Source organism: Lissotriton helveticus, chromosome 6 (assembly GCF_964261635.1).
Source record: "Lissotriton helveticus chromosome 6, aLisHel1.1, whole genome shotgun sequence".
Classification (NCBI taxonomy): Eukaryota; Metazoa; Chordata; class Amphibia; order Caudata; family Salamandridae; genus Lissotriton; species Lissotriton helveticus.
The window spans coordinates 1,567,622,844-1,567,646,881 of record NC_136067.1 but is presented as its reverse complement, the minus strand read 5'-3'; positions in this window follow the sequence as shown (position 1 = coordinate 1,567,646,881).

The following is a 24,038-nucleotide window of genomic DNA, read 5'->3' as shown; positions in this document are numbered from 1 at the left end:
CTTGTTTGGCTACTTGAAGCGAGAGGAGGAAAAACTCATATCGCTTTACTAGAGGGGATGCAGATGGTAAAAATGTTGAGAAGAAAAAAAAGCGGAGTCTCACCCGCATATTTAAATGAGGCCCCTGGTGGGTAATGTTCCATGGCCAATCCTATTACTAGATTGCGGGGTCTCTGAAGGGCTGGGGATCTTAATGTCACATGTAAATTAGGAGCAGAAGGGCACAGAGACGTTTTGCAGCCTAGGGACTGCCACCTTCCCGGGTATTGTTACGAATTGTTCGGGGGGGGTTTGAGACCAACTGAAGTCTGGGGATCACCGCCCTCTGGGGCTTTACTTAAATATGCAGGGTGGGCCTTGCCAGTCCCTGAAGCCTCGGTGGTCCTAGGCAGTGCCTTATTGGTTCTGTAATCACACGGGCAGTACTCATGGTGTTATAAAGTGATACACTCATAGAACTCTTGCAGTTGTAGAATTACCCAGACTTCATTTGTGTAACAGCCAGTTAGATTAGGTTTGGTTGGTGCACTGTAATATTAGAAAGGTTTGCCGTGATAATCTCCTATAAACAGATGATTTTCACAATAAACAGTGTTGTCAGAAAAAGAAGACCTATACACTCAGGGGCAGATTTACAAGCCCCTTGCACCACTTTTGCGTCATTTTTAACATGGGAAAAGTGATGCAAAAGTGGCGCAAAGTGCTTGTAAATCTGCCCCTCACTTATTTATTTGAAAAAAAAGTAACCTTTATTAAAACACAAATAAATAGAAATGTAAGTTTAACTGTATAATATAAAAAACGTGGGTTGGACTCCAGTGGAAGCAGTGTAGAAAACCTGCAAGATAAAAATGAAAGAAAAGTAGGTAAAGAAAGGTAGCCCGAATGAAAGGACGATAGTGAGAATGGGAGGGAGGGGGAGTGGGTGGAAGGGAGAAGGGGAGGGAGAGTCAAAAGAAGAGAGGGAGGAGGAGACAGAGCGTCGACCTACTGCACCCAGCCCTTAGTGTTTACCCCCCGTCACCCATTTGTCTAGGACGCTGGGGTCCAGCAAGTCCTTAAAATGAAACACATGAGGCCAGAGATTAGAGGCCTCGTGTGGAAACTGCCGCTACAGTGGCGATAATGGGTTGCTAATATGCCCTTGTGAATTTCCATAGAAGTCCAGGTTCTGGTGTGAACCTGGGTTTCTATGAGAATTCACAAGGGAATATTATCAAGCCCCTTATCGCTGCTTTAGCGGCAGTTTCCTACCAGCTAAAGCTACGATAATGTTATTGCCGTTGTTTGATAATATAGTCCTATATTATTAGCTATGGGAAAATCACTTGCATGCACCTGTGCACCCAGGGTGCTGCACCACAGTCCCTTCCACCCGCACTGTGCTCAATTGTAGGTCCTGCACACTGAGGTTTCACTGCTCACCTGCCACCACCGGTGTGTCCCACGACGTGTTGGTGCAAGCTGCGAGTCTGGGGTACGTTTGTATGGTAGGAGAGCAGGTCTCCGGTCTGGGACGGTGTCTTGATACCACGATGGAAAGCGTCAGAATGCCCAGGGCATCACTGCAGGGTGTGCACCCGCTCCGCCCATCTTGAGCCAATCAATTCAATGTCTGAAAAGGGAGAAATAATTTAGTGGTGGAAACGTCTGATGGTAAATGAAGGTTTAGTTCAAGCTTGATAGAAAACAGGAGTTGAGTGCATCCTTCGTTTTTGAAGTACGATCTACCAACTGTTAGTTGTAATCGTGGTTCAAAGAGGAGTTGGAGTGCTCGAGAATTCACTAGGTTAAATAATAATACGTTATAAGAAGGTTCATATAGAAAGGAACAGAGTGCATGGTAGAAGAATAATGTGCATGTGTAATGCAGTGGCGGAACGCTGTGTGCATGTACACTTAGTAACAAGCTCACTACAGTGGCCTAAAAGCCAACTCCAGGTGTCTGTAAGGCAGCGCTGCCCGCTGGCTCAGGCCTACAGTATGGTCCAGCAGGTCCTTAAAATGAGACAGATGTGACTGAATTAGGTCAGAGATCACATCATTATGCACAGCAACATCGCTTATTCGCAAGTGCGCACTCAGGGTGATGCACCCCACTCCTCCCACAGCACCACGCTCAACATCATTATGCACAGCAACACGTTTGTTCGCACCTGCACAGCCTGGGTGATGCACCTCACCCCTTCCGCTGCATTGCGCTCAATTGGAGGCCCTATGCACCCAGGCCACTCTGCTTACCTGCTGTCATTGTTGTGTGAGCAAACACTACGGACAGCAGTGCACACAATTCAGCTGGAGTGATGATTTCATGATGGTGTACACCTCATGGGTCCCTTTCGAAGATGATGGGCAGTAGGGCTCACAATTTAGAGCCAGTGTTGATTGCTAGGATGGTGTACACCTCATGGATCCCTTTTTTTGTTATTGCGCATTGTGATATGCGAAGTGGATGCAGCCATATCACATAAGGCAGTGTTGAAGAAGAGGGACATGTGGCGTCATGGTTATACTATTGATACGTACACAAAGTGGGCTGAGTTTGCGTACGCCAGGCCAGTGTAGGGGTGTGAATAATTATTCTGGGGACCTGGGCGTTGTTCAGTTCCTGCCTGGCCCGGAAGTGTACTTATGTGTGTTTATTTTGTAGTTTTGACCTCGCAGAGTGTGCAATTTACATTAGTGTAGCATGTGTCAGGAGGGCGGCAACTATCGCTAATGAGATGGTGTTTGAAAAGATTGAATGGTGAACATCACACTTAGTTTTCTAGGTTGTGGATATGCGCAGACACGCATGTCAATGGTGTGCGGTATTATTGAAAGTGTTGCCATCGCGAAGCGTACACATATGAATGTGCTCGGATGGAGGGAGGATCAGCAGTGAGGCTATGTCATACACATTGATAACACTCATTACAGTCAAGAAATGCATGTCAAATGTGAATCTGAAAGTCTCACATATAACACACTTCTATATTGGTAAAGCCTGACAACGGAGCGTACAGCAAAAGAAATCTACATTGCTGTTTACGGTTTGTCATATGTGATCTAGGATGTGCACTCTGACTGTGGCTCCTGATCCTTAGACTCACGAATACCCAGGTCGAAATGGAGCACAATAATGTGTGCACACACACACCAGGGGCATCGTGTAACACATAATTGTTTTTTGATGGAATGTTTGAGATGCATGGCAATCACACGATGTACAGGCCATGAATATTGATCAAGATGATCGTTGCATGTTGTGTGTAGTATAAGATATGTGTACACAGCAAAAAACGAAGAGGTGTCTCTCATCAAACGCTGTAGAGAAAATGAGTAAAATGAGTGGGGCCATCCAACTGTTACAATGGGAAATGTTATGAAGCAATCAAATGCTTTTTTTTAAGGTCACAGGGCAATCGCGCACTAAGCGCGCAAGGAGGCCGCACCCGAAGCGACTTTGACAAAATATATTTATCATAATATAAGTTTATTTAAGCTAGAAATATATAAATGTTTAAAATATTTTAGATTATCCCTAGCTCTCATATACTGTTTGAAGTTATTTAGATATACTTGTGAGACAAAAAAAACAAGGGAATGGTGTACCCGGCGCGACACTATATGTCTATGACATAACACAGGGCCTGGCAACGTGTACTCATCGCATACGAAACACGCAGCGGGCGTGACCCCCTACGTACATGATGTAACGTGTGGCTTGGTACTGTGTACCTGTACGATACCAAAGTAGCAGCTGGGGTAACTTCATGCATATATGATGTTACGCGGGATGCGGTGTCGTCAGATATGAAATGCGCATCGTTTACGACTTTAGCAATATGGCAGATAGAATTCGTGTGAGGATGGAGCTTGGTACGCTACCAGTATGGGAGTGCAGTTTTCTCAGAAAAAAAAAATATCTACATATATTTTTGGGAAGATATAAAAGATTACATAAGTTCTAAAGTAAAAAAAAAGAAGTATAATAGAGTTCTAAAATATGTTTACAAATATTTGAAAATATATAGGTTTTAGAAACATTAAAATATGAAACTAACTTTTAAAAAACCTTAGAAATTCACTGAAAAAAACATAGGTTTCAGGGACGTCATAGTGAGGAATTAGTATTTAAAAAACCTTAGAAATTCACAAAAAAACCATAGGTTTCAGGGACGTTATAGTTAGCTGAACTTTTGACTCATACAAAACTAGAGAAATTCGCCTGTTATAGTTAGTTGAGCTAACTGTAACTCGCGATCCCGCAATGCACTGCTGATGATGTCAGATATTACATCAGTCATCACATGGTCAGTGACATCACTGATGACATCACTGATGACATCTCAAATGACATCACTGATGACATCACTGATGACATCATCCACTGAATGTGTGTCTTTCTGAAAAATATATATTTTTTTATATGTATATCTAAAGGTTGATGGAAGAATAAATGGGTAAATAAGTGTCTACATGGATTTTTTTTTACTTATTAAGTGTATCTTAGTGAATACATGTATTTGCGAGTAATGTTTAAATATGTAAATAGCTGCATCAGTGTCTCACTTTGTGTATAAGTGGCTGCATGGGTTGGTGAGTAGCTACACGAGTGTCTATATGGGTTATTAGTTGGTTTTTTGAGTATCAGAATGAGTGTCTGTATGGTTTGATAGCGGATATTACTTAGGGCACAGATGCATGAATGACTGACTCACTGTTTGTATGTGTTTTGAAGACAGCATGTGTGCAGGGCTGTACGGGTAGATGAATGTGTGTATGGGCGTGCTAGTGAGTGAATGACTGCCTCAATAGTGTCTTTATGAGTAAGTACATATGTTTTAAACTAGTATATGTGAGTATTGATGTATATAAGTAAGGATATATGACAGTGACAGATTGAAAAAGTTCCTGTATAAATAAGTATCTGTTTCTATAACTGATTGTTTAAGAGAGTAAGTATGTGTATGTTTCTGTAAAAGTAAGTGTAGGGGTGTGTGTATAGCTGTATATGCAAACAAATGGATGTTTGATAGTTTATTTGCATGTGTGAGTATGTGTGTGAGTAACTGTATGGATGAGTATCAGTGTGTAACAGGATGTATAGGTGTATGAGTACATATGATGAGTGAGTACATGTTTAAGTGACTATATAGAACTGTTGGTTGATGAGTGGATGTGTATGTAGATGTTGGAATTACTGAATAGGTTGTTGTAACTGGTAATGGTATCTCACTTTTTTGGAAAATATTAGTATCTATTTTTTAATGTGTGTATCAAAGGTTATATTAGGGTGAGAGGAGCTCTGCCACTCTTTCACAAGGATGATGTAATCAGTGATGTCATCAGTGATGTCATTTGAGATCTCATCAGTGATTTCATCAGTGATGTCACTGACCATGTGATGAGTGATGTAATATGTGACGTCATCTGCAGTGCATTGCGGGCGCGCGAGTTATAGTTAGCTGAACTAACTATAACGGGGGAATTTCAATCATTTTGTATGAGAGAAATGTCCAGCTAACTATAACATGGGTGAAACCTATGGTTTCTTTCAGTGAATTTCTAAGGTTTTTTAAATGCTAATTCCTAACTATAATGTGGCTGAAACCTTTGGTTTTTTCAGTGAATTTCTAAGGTTTTTTAAATGCTAATTCCTAACTATAACGTGCCTGTAACCTATGTTTTTTTCAGTGAATTTCAAAGGTTTTGTAAATGATAATTTTAAAATGTATTAATTATTATATTTCTTGTTTTTATAGTAATTTCCTGCATTTTTATTATAAATACTTATGTTTATTTTATATTCAAAGTTAAATTTCATATTTTTTATGTAAAATAATAACAAAAGTAAATTCAAAAAGAATGCACTGATAGTGAAACTGCCTGGGTGAATTTGTAAGTGTTTGTTAGGGGCAGATTTACAACACCCTTGTGCCTCTTTTACACCGCCGTTGCATTACTTTTCTGATGAAAGATGTGCCATGGTATGTGGTATTTACAATGTGAGGTGCGTCACATTGTAAATCCCTGTACCAGAAGAAGACATTCCTACATGGGGGGGGGGGGGGCGTTCCGGCGCAGGAACACCTCCTAAAAGTGGCTGACTGAAATCTACAAGATTTCACTTTGTCACTTTAGGGCTCATGCTGTGTCAAAACCCTGCACTAGCTTGAAGCAGGTGTAAGGATTGACACAGCATTCTCAGCATAGGGCCCCCAGACCATTGCTGGAAATGTGTTCCACTTGCAACATAACTCAAACAATGCACCACCTTTACAGCACAGATAGATCACATATATATGCCATTTTTGTCCCATGGTACACCACATTGTAAATACGGCACATCCATGGTGGTGGTATCACGGAGCACAATAACTAACATACTCCTGGGGCTATGCCAGGTATTATATATGTGCCCATTAGTGATTTAATGTAGTGAATGGATTACTACATACCGATAAATTACTCACTACAAAACTAAGAAACAGTGAGAGAGTGTTTGGAGCAACTTTAAGGATACAGGCTGGGAAATTGAAGGCATAAAACACAAATTTGCAGGAGCATACAAGACTGCATGTATACTCCATACGAATGTTAAGGAAACCATACCCTCAGACCCACTTTGCATATTGTACATCAATACAAACATTCAAAGAATATATAACTGAATCTATAAGTGCTTCACTTTTAGTACAATAAATACAGTAGTAGATAGTTATCAAACCTTTATTATTTTTAAACAATAAACTTATTTTTGTAACATCTCATAATTGAACAGACATTCCAAAACAAGTTCATCAGATATGTCATTCAGATCAATTGCCTCGTTAGCAGTTTCTGAATTAATTTGTTCTAAAATTTCAACATAATTTAATATTTCTAGTAATTCTCCATCAAAGCTTTCGTCTTCGAAATCACACCTCATTTCTGCAGCACTAATTTCCCCTTCTTCACTCTCATTGCCTGTGACACGTACGATTAATTCTTCAATTCTACTCAAGATAAGATCCAAAATCTCCTCAGTATGAGCCTGTTCTCTTTCCATAATTTTTCCTTTATGTTCTTGCTCCTTCTATAAAAATATAAACAGTTAATGTTATCACTTTTCATAAGATATAATACAAAACTACAGTTTTCACCTATTGTGGCCTACAAAAAATACTATATAAATACTATTATCTAATAACATTCCATTACTACAGTTTTACTCCTTTGCAAAGCTATATAAATATAATTACTTATAACAATATCCTGTTCTTAGCTTTTCTTAAATTTAGGAAAAGACTCAGGCTGCTACACTAAAATACACTACTAAAAAATGTAGAATATATCTATTCACCTTACCCATTCCAAAATAATAAATGTGTTTTAGTAATATGCAAAAGATACTATTCATTGTCCAGAATAACACTGTATATCTGTGTATATTTAGTCATCATTATCACACTACTTTTTGAATACTTCATGTCTTTATTCTATCTCTATTCCTCATCTATAACTTAGTCTAGCCCTACTAATTACCTACCTCTTCAACTTTCGAACTAGCCTCTCCTCTAGTATTTATCTGCAACCTTGTAGCGTGCGGTTCTTTATTTTTCTCACTGCTTATAACCTATAATTACGTAACATTCATTAACCTAGGCCTCTCAGTTTATTGTCTAATTTTTATATTATTAATTTCCTTGTGTTCCTCTACTAACATTTGTTTATGCAGTTGCTTGTTACCTATTCTGTCAATCCTTGAATATCTTATGTTTTTCACTAATGTTCCTTCTTAATTCAAAAGTCTTTCTAGTAGTATTCCTTACTCAATGTGTTCATTACCCTTAAAGAAAATACATCGACTGAGTACATTCAATATTGTCTATAATGTCAGGTAAGTTTACTTACTCAATAACTTATACAACGTTTTTTAACTCTCACAGAAATATTCCCACTTTCTCTTCAGGAATATCGAAGGAGCAATTGAAAACAGGTCTGAACATCTTCGGTGAAGTGCGCACTCGTCAGTGAGCGCGCGCCTCACCAAGGATTCCCCACAACTATGTGGTAAATAACTAGATCGCTACCGCGTCTTTCAGCCGCGGCCGTGGATGGACTTGCATTGGGAGAGGCAGGCGAGGCAGGGGAGGGGCAGGGTGAGGGGTGATAAACAACGGAATCTGGATGATTGCAGGTAAGTAAACAATTAAATTAATAAAAACGAATTTTGGACCATATTATCAACAAAAGGCGATAGATTATCGCTGCTTTTATCGTCAGGAAACTACCGCTAAAGCGGCGATAATGGTCTCGATAATATATCCTTGTGAATTCCCATAGAAGCCCAGGTTAACACCATAACCTGAGCTTCTATGGGAATTCGCAAGGATATATTATCAAGACCATTATCACCGCTTTACCAGCAGTTTCCTGCCGATAAAACCGGTGACAATGTATCGCCCTTTATTGATAATATGGCCCATAATCCCTTAATGTACAGAGACGCACAAACTGATATTAAACAAAAAAACATAACAACATGCATTATAGAGAAACACATTTACTACTATAAAAAGTTTAACAATGGACGAATATAGGGGCATATTATCAAGACAGGTGATAACATTATCACCGATTTATCGGCAGTTTTCAACCCATAAAGCAGCAATAATATTATCGCCTGTCTTGATATACCCCATAATTGCTTAATGTACAAAGATGCACCGCACATACTCCCATACAACTTATCAACTCACCTTTCAAATTGATTTGTAGATTAAGAATAATACTACTCACACAGTGGATATTCTTATACAGAATCTCTCTAGTTCCGTGTTTGCAGCAGAACCGTCAAATGGAACATTTTCCCTCTCATTTTACACAAACATACATATAAATAACCGATTAAAATCCTGTACACATTAATTCAAAACAAAACACACATTTCTATTGGTTTAACATTCCAAATGTTTTCAACTGACATAACTTTCCACCCTACCCCCAACAGATCATGCAAAAGTCAATTGTCAACAGATGTCAAAAGTTTAGCACTGTATAAAACACTGCTCCTCAACAAATTTAGACTATGCATAAGCACTTACTTATAAGTACCAATAGAGCAAAAAGGTCTCATTACAAGCAACAAAGATATAAACACATAAACTTGATAAATATCTGTCAAAGATTTATTTTTAATTCATTTTTCTTGCTTACGTACGCTTATGGAACAACTTTCAAAATTCGCACTGTACGCTCACAAGAAATATATCGTAAATAAAAATTAGCATACATCACTCATTTTTTACAATCACCGGACACCCCATCCACCAAGCCTCTAATATAACGTTCAAGACCGTAGGTAGAGCCCCAAATCCACCACTGTACCAGCCGGCTCCCTGCATCATTCGGGAGCTGGAATTGCTTTTGGTCAGAGAAACTACCTTACATACTGCTCTCTCAGATGAAAAACAATCTGCTTTCCTACTTCATAGAGAACTCTCGCCCAACCATAGCAAACAACAGACTCCCACGAACAGGTACCCTATAACACTACAAGAGCCGAACCTCAGAGACGGTGCTTCCCAGGGCCATCAAAGGCTCAACAAAGGCCATGAAAGATTTTGAGCTTGGACATCATTGTAAATCCCCCTGAGCAGTCCAACGGGATCATGAAGTCCCATAGAAAATAGCAAACTTTTCCGATCAATCTACACACTCAATCTACACACATATACAAATAAATAAAAAAATTGCATTTATTCCCACATTAAATTCAAAACGAAGCACACATTATATTGCTTGAACTTTTGCACCCTTTCCAACTGGCAAAACGTTCAACCATTCCTCCATTCCACAATCTGCCAGTTACCATAGAAACACTTCTGGGAACACCTAACTCAGCACACAGGTGAAAAGTTAATCATACATTGTTGCAAATTAAAACAGCAAGTATGCTTCACTTGAGAATATACCAGCTTATCTTATGTAACGTTCTTTGATAACACTTATTCTTAACCAATAAAAATCAGCCTTTGAAAACACAGAAACATTCATCGTAGCTCAGTGCAGAATGTTCTCGAACAACTAATCAATCAATTTTTTCAAACTGCATGTTGTCGAAGTTCATGTTAGATATGAAGGACATCTAACATGAGCTTCGATTGGAATTCCATAGAGCATATTATCAAGCCCATTATCGCTACTTTAGCGGCAATTTCCTGCCAATAAAGTGGCGATAATTTTATCTCCCAGGCTTGATAATATGGCCCAGAGTGCGTAGTCTACACCAACTTCTCTGTAAAATCTATAATTACCTCCGAGCAGTGACAACAGATAGGTTACAATAGTCTGACAAACAGATCCACTACCTTATTACGCCACTTTTGAGTCACTTTTAACATGGGTAAAGTGACGCAAGGAGCTTGTAAATGTACGTCTGACTTTTCAAGAAAAAATCTCAACTCCAGACTCTGCGACACAGTTTTAATGTTGTTTTCTCTCTCTTTCTCTCTCTCACTCTCTGTCACTCTCTGTGACATCATTTCTCTTTCTCTCTTAAACTTATAGAAACTGCTGTCTGCTTGGACGTGTAAAGAAATTGTTGAAAATAAGTTGTGAATTCAACTGCCTGAAGTGTTTCGCCGCAAGGTTTATACAACGGTAAGCACAGAGGCCTAGATCTACAAAGCCTTCATAGCAATGCATTGGAAATAAGTCAGCATAACGGGCGTCAGTAACGCAGTAGGCACTTCCAGATAGCCACCACTTGAACGCGGCACTATAACAGAACTACCAAAACTTGTAATGCTTCAGCTCATTTACTCACATCTACATAATTCTAAACTCTAATTTTCTTTTTTGTTTTGCAGATTACCAATCGGACATCTGAGTTCAATTAACAATTTATTTATAATATTGTTTGTTGTTAAAGTTATTTTTCTAGTTGCTTCTAATATAGTTATAATTGAGTTTTGTTTACGTTTATTATAACAATAAAAGTTAATAATAAAAAACGAAATATTTTGTGGGGGAGGGGTATGACGGTCCACAGTAAAAATAATGTTGAAATACTATAGTAAGATATTCAAGACTAGGGTTGAAAACTACTGAGTTCTAAGTAACAGATATAATAAAAATAACAGTGAAAAACTACTAAAATGGTGGTGGACGGAGTACGTTTGGCGCCTCGGCACTACCTTTCAAATAAATATAGAAAAAATATGATTATTAATATGTTATAAAAGTACAGCAGCGGATGACACACACGACCCGAGAAAAGAAAGCGACAAATTTACTACCTGAAATAAAGAAAGGTTTGCTTTTTGAACTTGAAGTAAAAGAAAAAAATGTGGGCCTCGAGTACAACTGCTACACAAAAAAAGGAAAGAAATGAAGGGGCACTTTCCTGCCAATAAAAGCGGCAATAATGTATCGCCTTTTGTTGATAACATGGCCCATTGCTCTTTTTTTGACCAGTAAACTTAGGTGCATATTATCAAAGACCGGTGTTAACATTATCACCGTTTAATTGGCAGGAAACTGTAGATAAAACGTCGATAATGAGCTTGATAATACGTCCTTGTTATTTCCCATAGAAGCCCTTGTTAACATCAGAACATAGGCTTCTATGGGAATTAACAAGGACGTATTATCAAGCCCACCCTCCCAACATTAATAAAAAACCCCAGACAATGCAGGTACCCGGAGCTGGAAGGTCATTTTACATATTACTACCCGGAAAGGTGGTGTTCTCTGCGACGTGTACGGGGAGAGAGAGAGGGAGAGCTCAAAACATATATATTTTTTAAAACACCCGAGGGGTACCGCTCCCCGAGATTGTGGGGAGTAGGACCGTAACCCCACCTGCATACTTCAAAATAAAACCAGAGGAGTGCTGTTCCCCAGTGCTCGTGGCATGTTACAAGTCCCCATTATGCTAAAAAATTGCCCCCGTAATTTGCCCCCCCGGGACCTAATGAATAAAACAGACTTTTTTTCACCTTTTCTACCGCGTGCAAGTACTGCATGAGTACCCCGCCATTTTTTATTTTTTTTTTAAATAAAAATTGAGCCTAAAGATCCATGTACCACCCCCTAACCAAGACTATAGGGTCAGAATGTTTCTATCGTGCCCACTTTCCTTATTTCTCAACTTTGTTTTACTGTTTTCTTCTCACTCGGCTCTCGCAACAAACAAGATGGCTGCCAACATTTCCTGGTTTGGGGTATTGACAACCAATCAGCATGCAGCTCCTGCTCGTAATTGTACGTATTTCCGTACGCACAAGCCGAAATATTTCTTTTTAAAAAAAATGTTTTAAAAAGAGCCTAAACATCCATGTACGACCCCCTGAGCAAGAGTAAAGGGTCAGAATGTTTCTAGCCTGCCCCCTTCCCTTATTTCTCAACTTTGTTTTACTGTTTTCTTGTGACTCGGTTCTAATGAGGCACAAGATGGCCGCCAACACTTCTTGGTTTCGAGTGTTGACAGACAGTTCACAGCCAATCAGCGTGCAGGAAGGGACACCTTCCTGCACAAAAACAATCAGTAAAGGCATTTTTCTCCTTCAATATGCAGTGCATTGCAGCATATAATGAAAGTGAAAAAATGAGGAGAAGTGAAAGCAATTTTCCTTGTTTGCTTTGCTATACCAATAGAAGGATGGTGTAGCATTCACAAACATGTCCAGATGTATGATTTATGATTAATCTGGAAATGTGTGTTGTTCTATGAGTGTTCTGTGCAAACACGCAGAGCAAAACCTATAGAGCACCTTTTCAACGCAAAGTACTGTGTTTAATGAGATTGTATTTACATGGAAAAGAAAATGTACACAGAATGCCTTTTCCTCACCTTATAAATAAGAACGAGAGTTAATGGCTAGGTCAAATATTATTATAGGAATATATTTCTGTGCTGATAACAGAGAACAAGATACATTTACAACTACTTACGTTTTAGGGAACTGATAGGACATGTTTATATATCACTGAAGGAAAGGTATGCGACCTAATATGACTTTTGCGAAAACACTGACTGATGTGGTTTAAATTAAACAGTTTCATTTCTTTTATTTTTGAAATTATCAAGACCTGCAAAAGAACCATATTAGTCTATTCTGTACTATACCATATATCTTGCGGACAGGTGTTCTAAAGCTGTCCCCTATTTTATACCTTTTTCAATTGCAACTTGCTGACAGAAATCTAGTCCTTCCATGTTCCTTTTCTTCAACTGTGTGGAAACACAGTTCATTGTGCATTTTAAGACTTACTAAAACTTTCCTCAACAGTAATACAGGTGAAAAACAGTACACATTTTTGTCACTTGTTTTTTATAATCTAAATGGTGGTAAATTAGATATCTTCCTGCCAGAGAGGCGAGCGACATAGCGCCTTTCCCAGACATCCCTCTTGCCGTTAGAGACACAATCCGAGCTGAAAGAGGACATTCACAAGCTGGAGCAAATTTGCTACTTATGGGGGAGAGAAGGTGAATAGTACTGACAATACTTTAGCTACCACCGCAAATACATCCACTAATGCTTTAAGTGTTGAAGTAATCGGAAATCGTACAAGGGGAGAGCATACCCCCTCAAGCTTACCTACTGACGCTTCCCCCAGTATTGACAAGATGGCAGGCTCTGCACAAACTGAGAGCTCATCTTTGGCTCTAATACTCTATACTTTGAAGGAACAGTGACTGGAAGCTCAGCAATACTTCTTGCAATTAAAAGAGGACAATAATAAAATGCAAAATTGCTTATCAGAGCTGACTAGCAAGATGGACGGCATCACTCAAGAAGTTGAGGAACTGCAACAGAGGGTTGGGCTGGTGGAAAAGCTTTCTGCAGGTACAGAGACACGATCTACCCGCCACAATGCTGAGATCAGAGAGCTGCAAAACAAACTTGCTGAGATGGAAAATAGACAACGGAGGCAGAATCTCAGACTTTTTGGGATCCCGGAGGGATCAGAGGGCTCGGACCCTCGTGCTTATATTGTCAAACTTTTCCAACGTGCTTTTCCTGACCTGGCCGATTGGGATTGGGACTCGCAATTGCAATGAGTTCACAGACTGCCATTAGTAAATAGAAACAAAGGAAATAAATTCCCTCGCCCTTTCTTGATCTTTTTTGGGAACTTTCTACTTAGACAGGCAGTCTCCATCAAAGCTAGACCCAATACCCCGGTGGTTACAGAAGATGTAACATTTTGTGTTAGGTCAGATCTTTGTAAGAGTACAATGGAGAAACGTTGGAAGCTACGACAGCTTATTGATCCTTTCAAGTCAACTGGGGCTCAGGTATTTCTCCAGGAGCCTGCTTGTCTCAAAGTCATCAAAGCTGGTCATACTTATTACCTCACTGAGGTTAAAGACGCTGAGATGGTACTATCTAAAATTAGTACTGCATAAACAACATTCATAGCTAGAAATATAGAAAATGGAATATGGGTTGGGGACATGTTAATGGTTTGAGCATTTATAAATTGACGATTCAAGTTTCATAAACTCGAGGGTGAGGATCTTTAAGACAGCTGCACCTTTAGTTGGCTGCCCTTCCAGTGGCAGCAGGGGTTAGGAGGGGGTTCCCCCTTTAGGTACTTAGGGATGGGGGGTAGGACTGAGTGTGGTGGAGGGTTTTGGGGTTGGGGGGTTGGATCGGGGGGCAAAAAGGGGGAAAAAGACAAGACAAGCTTTAGGGTGTTTAATTTTTTAGATTGCAGATTGCAGACTGGTTATAATGTTGGTTTCACAGAGCTGGGCAGAATGGTTAGATCTTTTAAACATCTACAATGTTTCAAATTAGATGTTTAGCATGGAACGTTTCCGAGTCTGGTGTATGAGGAGCTGAAAATGTACAACCCTCATTTGGTCATGTTGTCGGAAACACATATCTGTTACAAGGATAAGAAATTACTGGGGCAACTGGGCTATGAGGTGGTGGTATGCACTACACTAAACGCTCCTATTTGGGGGGTGGCGATTCTGAAGAACAGACAATTGCGTGGGGTAGTAATTAAAACTGCTTCGGATAATGGAGGTAGATGGGCTATTGCCCAAATGGAGGTGGAAAATTGTAAATGTGTTTTTTGCGCTTTTATGGGTCTAACACTGATGAACTACGCATATTCGATTGGCTGAACATTGAATTACTTGCTTGGGAGGGGGAACTGATATTGATGGGGGATTTTAATTGTGTTTTGAATTACGATCAGGATGTAACTAAGAAAGGCTAATTCCGACGTATGCGTAAGACGAGGGCTGCAATTTTGAAACTAGCTCGGATACATAATGTTAAAGACGTATGGAGGAATTTACATCCTGGCCTACCTGGCTATACGTATTATTCTCCACCTCACAAATCGTGCTCACGAATCGATATGGCCTGGGCATCGGACAAAGTCATTGAATCAGGTTACATGGAGATCTGCCCAAGAGTAACGTCTGATCATAACCCTATATTTTTTTAATTTAGCATAGTTCAAAAGACACCGGAATCTAGACCCTGTACGTTCCCTAGATATTTATTAGCTGGTCTTGCATTCATAGAAAGACTTAAGGCGCACATTAAAGAATATATTGAACTAAATATTAATACTGCCCCACTACTCTCGGTTTGGGATGCTTGTAAGGCCTCTATCAGGGGAGTTGCACAACAATATATAATTAAACAAAACGCAGAGCGCAAGAGTGAGATCAAGATAGCTACATCGAACATTTCGCTATTAGAAAAACAACTTGCTGACTCACTCAGAATCGGGGGGCTAAGTACGCAACATATTGCTGAACTAGAAATGAAGCTAATTACTTTACGTTCGGCACTAAAAAGTTCGTTTAGGGAGAGACCTAGTCTCAAAATAAATAAGTACAAACTGTCTCAGTATGAGTGTGGGGACAAAGTTGGAAAAGTCCTGGCTTATAAAGTTGCAGACGATCGTGCAACCACATTAATTAAATCAATCAAGGGCCCCAATGATACTCTATATACCCAACCAGCGCAAATATTGGAACAGTTTGTTTCATACTATGGAAAGTTGTATACCCCTGAGAGCTGTCCCAGCGGGGCCCATATACAAAGGTATATCAATAAGAATCTGCCTGTACGAGAGTACTTAGATCAGGAATGTATCGATCGTTTGGAGGAAGAGGTTACACTAACGGAACTGGCCTAGCTATCAATTCTCTTCCTTTTAATAAGGCGGCAGGTGAGGATACTCTTCCTATAGAACTTTATAAAATTTGTGCGGACAAACTTTTACCACTCCTTTGCTTAGTTATTAATCAAATTGGTGATACGGGTGTCGCCCCTGACTCATGGAAGACAGCCAAAATGATGTTTTTCTTAAAAAAGAAAAAAACACCCAAGGACTGTGGGTCGTATAGACCCATTTCCTTGATTAACGCGGACGCAAAAGCTTAACCTAAACTGCTTGCAACACGATTGGCTCCTTTTATGCCAAGGCTTGTCAATGATCAACAACATGGCTTTGTGGTAGGGAGGGATACCACCACTCACGTCAACATGGCTATAACTGCTTTCGATGTGGCGGCTGCTAGTCTCACCCCACTCGGCATGGTACTCTTAGACGCAGAGAAGGCGTTTGACCGAGTGGAGTGGGATTATCTGTGGGGGGTTCTGAAGCAGTTTGGCCTGAAGGGTCGTTATCTGAGAAATATGCAGGCTCTTTATAGGCACCCTAACGCCAAAATAAGCTATGCTGGGATATCGTCATCTAACTTTTCAATCTCAAGGGGAACTCAGCAGGGATGCCCGTTGTCACCCCAGCTTTTGCTCTTTCCATGGAGCCATTCATTAATGCTCTTCAAATGCAAACTAAAATTGAACCCTTTCGGCACCATGATAAAATTCTTAAAATCACAGCATATGCTGATGACTTAGCGATTGATACGACAAATGTGGCGCCTGCTCTGGTAGGGATAACTGATGAAGCTAATAATTTTGGTCTTATTTCTGGATACAAACTAAATTTAAACAAAACCCAAGTTATTATGAACTATCAATCTAACCCTCCAGTGCAGGGTTTATGTCAGGCCGCGATTTATTTAGGAGTAAAGATATCTGCTAAGATTAGTGAGATAAATGCACTCAATTATGATACTTTACTCAAAGAAGTGGTTGTCTTTTTTAAAAAATGGCATGAGATCCCTCTTAATCTCCTAGGGCGAATTAATCTAATTAAGATGAACATTTTGCCGAAATTTCTTTATCTTTTTAGGTCTATTCCTTTCTGCGTTTATAATTTGTTTTTCAAAAAACTAGATGGCATTTTCACCAGTTTTATATGGGGCTATAGAAAGCCTCGAAGATCGATGCTGCTTTTGAAACTCCCACTTGATAAGGGTGGTCTTAATTTCCCTGATTTTAGAGCCTATTTTTTTGCGTCTTTCTTGGGCAGACTCCGCAGTCTGTATGCTGTAAACAACCAATTTTTCCTTCATCACTTTATGCTTGGTAGAGACTTGAAACAATTCTTGGCAAGAGTACAAGACCCGAATTATTTTAAACGTGTTAAATTTAAGACGGCGAAGGATGCAGTACGCATCTGGAACCTGATATTGATTAATTGTAGTACTTCCTTTTTTCATACCTCTGTGCTTTCAGATCTCTTTTCACTCTCTTGTGCCTGCTTGTTAAACGCTGCTGAGTAATAGCGCGTTTATTTTTACCACTTGTAAATATTTTAATTGTGCTATTTTAGAAATATCAACCAACCTCGGCGCCAGATTAGCGTCGCACCGAGGCTATAATATAGGCTCCCCCTGTCTCAGCGCCCCGGAATCATCGCGCTGACTACTCCACTCGATCCACTTTAGCGGCCATCTTGAGGGAGGTAAGGGTTGCGGGCTAGTGGTTCGAGCCCTCCCGCCCTCCCAGATTATTTAAGAGGAAGCTTCTTCCTATCGTGCAAAAACTGTGATTTTCATTTCTCCCCTGAGGCGCATAGCCGGGGGATCTCTTTTCACTCTCTTGTGCCTGCTTGTTAAACGCTGCTGAGTAATAGCGCGTTTATTTTTACCACTTGTAAATATTTTAATTGTGCTATTTTAGAAATATCAACCAACCTCGGCGCGAGATTAGCGTCGCACCGAGGCTATAATATAGGCTCCCCCTGTCTCAGCGCCCCGGAATCATCGCGCTGACTACTCCACTCGATCCACTTTAGCGGCCATCTTGAGGGAGGTAAGGGTTGCGGGCTAGTGGTTCGAGCCCTCCCGCCCTCCCAGATTATTTAAGAGGAAGCTTCTTCCTATCGTGCAAAAACTGTGATTTTCATTTCTCCCCTGAGGCGCATAGCCGGGGGATCTCTTTTCACTCTCTTGTGCCTGCTTGTTAAACGCTGCTGAGTAATAGCGCGTTTATTTTTACCACTTGTAAATATTTTAATTGTGCTATTTTAGAAATATCAACCAACCTCGGCGTGAGATTAGCGTCGCACCGAGGCTATAATATAGGCTCCCCCTGTCTCAGCGCCCCGGAATCATCGCGCTGACTACTCCACTCGATCCACTTTAGCGGCCATCTTGAGGGAGGTAAGGGTTGCGGGCTAGTGGTTCGAACCCTCCTACCCTCCTCTACCATTAGTATGTATAAAATCACTAGACCATCCCGTCCGCGCAGCGGGAGGGCGCAGCGGGCGCGCCGGCGGCGCGCCGGCGGCGCGCCAAAGGCAAGCCCGTCTGCGCCCGTCCGCGCCGGACCCGGGCCTAGGGCCACCACCCCTGGCCTGTCTGCGACACATAAAATGCAGACTTATACGCAAAACAGCCTATTGGCACTACGGCCGCTGCCTAATACATGCTGCACGAGAATAGACCCTTCTTTTAATCCAATGGACTTTAGCACACAATGTGTACACTGCAATTACAAAATACCTATGCAACTGCCTCCGACCAATACTTCCCAAGTAAGCGATTTAAAAGAGAAGGTCACTACAGTTGCTCTGATCAACGCCCGCTCACTTGGCAAGCACAGGCAAGAGATTGCCGATTTAATAACCGACACCACACTCGACATCCTGTTCGTTACCGAAACATGGATGGACGAATCATCTGAACCAGACCTGGCCATTGCAGTACCGGACGGATACAAAGTATACCGTCAGGACAGAGGCAGTCGAAAAAAAGGAGGAGGATTGGCAATTATAGCCAGAGAACAGTTCCCGGCCAGAACAAACTTAATTCCATCCACTTCTTGTGAAGCGATGCAGTTTGATATTAAGCTATCAGCCTTTTTTAATTTCAAAGGAATTTTGATATATCGCCCCCCTGGACCGAAGGCTGGATTCCTCGCTAGCATTAACACTATAATGGAATCAGTCGCAACTGAAAGCTCATTTACGGTCCTAGGCGACCTAAATTTTCATTTAGATAAAGACAACCAAGCGGACACAGCTATGCTAACTTCCGATATGGAAACATTAGGCTTAAAACAACTAGTCACTTCCCCGACCCACTCGGCAGGCCACATTTTGGATGCCATTTTCTCTAGCGTTGATGGTTTCCAAATAACCAACATCCTCCCTATGCCATGGACAGATCACCACGCTATACTTGCCAGGTACATCACCAACACCTCCTCCCATAAAATTTCAGTCCCAGCATCTCAAAAATCGTTTAAAGACTGGAAAAATATAAATCAGGATGACTTTAGCACCAGACTGGATCAAACTTGCCCAGTCTTATCTGATGAACCCAACTCAGCATTACAACAATTCCAGTCCTGGTTGGGTCAGGCAGCTAATCAGCTAGCTCCGATCAAAGTAATTTCGAGAAATAGAGCCAAACCCACTGCCCCGTGGTACACTAAAGAGCTGAGGGCACAAAAACATACCAACAGGATCAAAGAAAGACTATGGAGGAACACCTACGACACAGCCAGTAAGATATGTTACAAAGAATCACTAGCACTTTATAAAGGTATGATCACAAAGGCAAAAAAAACCTTCTATTCTGACCAAATTCATGAAGCAAAAAACTCAAGTAGACGATTGTACCAAATTACTAAACTGCTGTCAGGTAATACCCCAGATCTTACCCCTCCCCCTTCACAAGCATTATGTGACTCATTGGCAACCTATTTCTATACCAAGGTAGATGATATCTACCAAACCTGTGCTACTAGACCACCTATAGGGACAGGTAGCTCCCTCACGTTCCGCACAGATAACATGTTCCCAAGTTTCCAGGTGGTAACAAAAGAACACATAAGAACAATTGTGTCCACAATAAAAACAGGCTCAGCCCTGGACCCCTGTCCTTTTTCAATTCTCCCGCCTGTAATGGACTCCATTATTCCAGCACTGACCCAAGTTTGTAATCTAATTATGCTTTCGGGCATATATCCAGACTCGCTAAAAAACACTTTATTAAAACCCTTGCTAAAAAAACCCTCCCTTGATAAACAAGATCTGAAAAACTATAGGCCCATTGCGAGTCTCCCTTTCGTGGCCAAAGTAGTAGAAAAGGCTATGAACGCCCAGTTATCCGAATACATTGAAAAACAACATAGATTGGATGACACACAATTCGGTTTTCGGAAAAATCATGGGACGGAAACAGCTTTGATAAAGGCTGCTGATGACATCAGGACAATAAGGGACCAGGGGGGAACAGCGATTCTGGTAATGCTGGACCTGTCTGCAGCCTTCGACACGGTCGACCATACCATCTTGGTCGACCGTGTCGAAAAGATCGGCCTTTGTCACCAAAGATCTGCTTGCATCTTTTCTAGTGAATAGAACGCAAGCGGTCACCTTAGGACCCTTTCAATCGACACCACAATCGTCACCATGTGGAGTTCCTCAAGGCTCATCCCTCAGTCCGACACTTTTTAATATCTATGTGTCGGACCTTGCTAATGTCATCAAAGCACATGGGATGAGCCTAACCTCCTATGCTGACGACACTCAGTTGGTGCTAGCTATTAAAGGTGACGGGCCTCAAATGGCAAAGAAATTTAACAAAGGACTGCTAGATATAGGAGAATGGATGGCTAGCAACTGTTTAAGGCTGAACTCGGATAAAACTGAGGTGGTCATTTTGGACCCCTTTCTCCGAGTTGGCCATTAAACTGGTGGCCTGAAACTTTTGGCATCCCTCCAAAACCCACAGCCAAGGTTAGGAACCTGGGTATCATCTTTGACAATGGACTAACTTGGACTAACTTTTATGGACCACGCTAAAAAAACAGCATCCACAGCTCATTTTAAATTAAAGATGATTAGGAAGATTCGTCCGTTTCTTCCGGAAACAGCTATCAAAACTTTGATTAGCTCATTAGTATTGTCCACCCTGGACTACTGCAATGGATTATTCCTTAACGCACAATCCAGAGTCATAAGGAAACTTCAATCCATTCAAAATGCCGCAGCTCGCTTGATTGCGAGGAAAACAAAGTTTGAGCCCACTTCAAAAGTCATAAAGGAATACCACTGGCTTACAATTAGGAACAGAATACACTTTAAATCCTTATGCATAGTTTACAAGGCTCTGAATGAGCAAGGTCCACATTTTCTGAAAGAGCAACTCCAACACTATAAACCAAGTAGACTGCTCCGATCAGCCACTCTCCACCAGTTAACTGTTCCACGGGCTAGAACAGTTTCCTGGGGCGATCGCCGCTTTTTGGTGGCTGCACCGAAACTGTGGAACACCCTCCCCCAACATATCAGGCAAAGCCCCTCCCTCTTCCAGTTTCGTAAACAACTAAAAACTTGGCTCTTTGAGCAATAATTTTCCACCATGTTTTCCAGTTCCCCCAATGAAAATAAGGGCAGTTTTAGCGCCGAGACGCCTACGGGTATTTGTTGCGCTTTAGAAATGTCAAAAATAAAATTAAATAAATAAATAAATAAATAAATACCGATCTGCCACTATGGGATAACCCAGGGCTTCCTGGTATTTTTAGTGACAAAGCTGGGCGAGACTGGGCCATTTATGGTATTAAGACACTAGGAGATCTATATGGCACAGCGGGCTTCTTACATTTCGAAACCCTGAAACTTTTGTACAAACTACCCGAATTTATGTTCTATAAATGTATTCAAATAAGAGATTTTCTCATTCGTAAGATGAGTCTGAAGGAAGTGACTGGATCAGAAATGTGGACATGTGTTTACTCGGGCAATAGGAAATCACTAATTAGTGTGGGTTATAGGTGTCTTAGTCAATATAAAATAGACGATTGTCCTAAAATGGCCCTAACATGGTCCACCAGATTAGGATTTAATGTAACAGCCCAGAATATTTCTGCGGCATTAGTTAACACCAATAAAGGGGTTCAATCTTCTAGCTTAAAGCTCCAATCTTACAAAACTATATCTCACTTATATCACACTCCACAAAGAATTTTCAAATGGTCACAAAACAATTTAGTTAGCGATCGTACTAAATGTCCTAAATGTGGCCTGGTGGCAGCAGACCTCATACATATGATTTATTCTTGCCCATCATTAACTAACTTTTGGACAGCAATCAAAAATATCTTACTCCAATAACAACTGATCAATTCTGCATTATCGGCCGCGTCAGTTTTATTGGCTATACACTCTACCAATAGTTCTAACAAAGATTTGTTAAATATTCTTTTGTCCTGTGCTAGATTGGTTATAGCCAGAGTCTGGATCTCTGAGAATCCTCCTCACATGATTGAGTGGTGGGCTTTGGTTAACGAGATTCATACTATGGAAGGGTCACTTGCCAAGATTAGAGGTACTAAAGCAAAGGGGAAGTTTGCTAAAACATGGGGTAACTTTTTGTGAAATTTATTTTGCTATTGACTGTGGTTGTTCAGGGGGGAAAATTGCGGCTAAACAAGTTAACTGGAAATATAAAGTGACTGCATTCTGTATACTGTATATGTCTGTATTTTCTTGCTTCTTTTTCTTTGCAAATTAAGATTGTTTTTGCCTTGGCTTGTCTGTCAATAAAAAATAAAAAAATAAAAAGATATCTTAAAATTAAGATCTGTAAAAAAAAGAAAAACTAGTTATAACATATAATAATACATTTTTAACAGCACAGCATAATTTTAACATTTTACAAAGTAATTTCTTTGCCTTTTTTGCTGTTCTCAGAATATATTGAATTTCACAAGAAATAGTGATTTCAATTGTACTCATCACATAACAGCTGGCAAAAAAAAGCAATCAATTAGATTGTTTAAAAAAAAACAATAATCCGTGTTCAGTAAAATACTACATAATACAAATCACACATATATAAAATGATTACTGCTAAGAAAATGTTATAACTTAAACTTATAAACACTATAAATAATGCCAGTTAAAATTATATACCGAGTGAATGTGCAACAAAAAGTCCATAATTCAAAGAAATACATTTCCTTGAGGCCAAATTTTATTTTTGAGGTAATTTTCATGTAAATTGTCCAATGATAATCCTATGAAATGATAACAATAAATTCCTCAGACGCTGAATTATCTTCCTAAAACTTTGGCTTTAAAAATATTAGGTAGGAATTTGGTAATTCGAAAGGCAAACGTTGTTTGAAAACCAACTCAGCCTCATTACAAAGACTCCAGCCTTTCTCACTTTTGAGATATGCAGTGTAATCTCCAGATGTTATTGAAGGACCATTGTTGAAAATTATTGCTACTGCTACAAAAGTCCTTCCCGATATTGATAGTTTTGTAGCTACAAAATGTTTTATTAAAGTGTCCAATTTTCCTCCGTCAGCTGTACAAAGTTGCATCATTAAAGTTATATATTTTCCATATCTTTGGATAAATAATGTTGACAACATTTCTGATTTGCATTGCCTACACTCCATGTTTTAGTTTGCAGATTAAAGTAATTTACTGAAAGACACTGATTTACAGTCCGGTAATGTCAAATATAAAAATCTTTCAGTGTCTACATTAGTGCTACATGTATACATACAATTTTCACAATGAGGTTCCCATTTGTAACAAAGGCCAAAAAGATTCTCTATGTATACACCTTCATTTTCCAATTCTGTAAGCATATACATTAGAAACTCCTGAGCATCTTGTGGATATATTATGTGATATACATCCAAAAG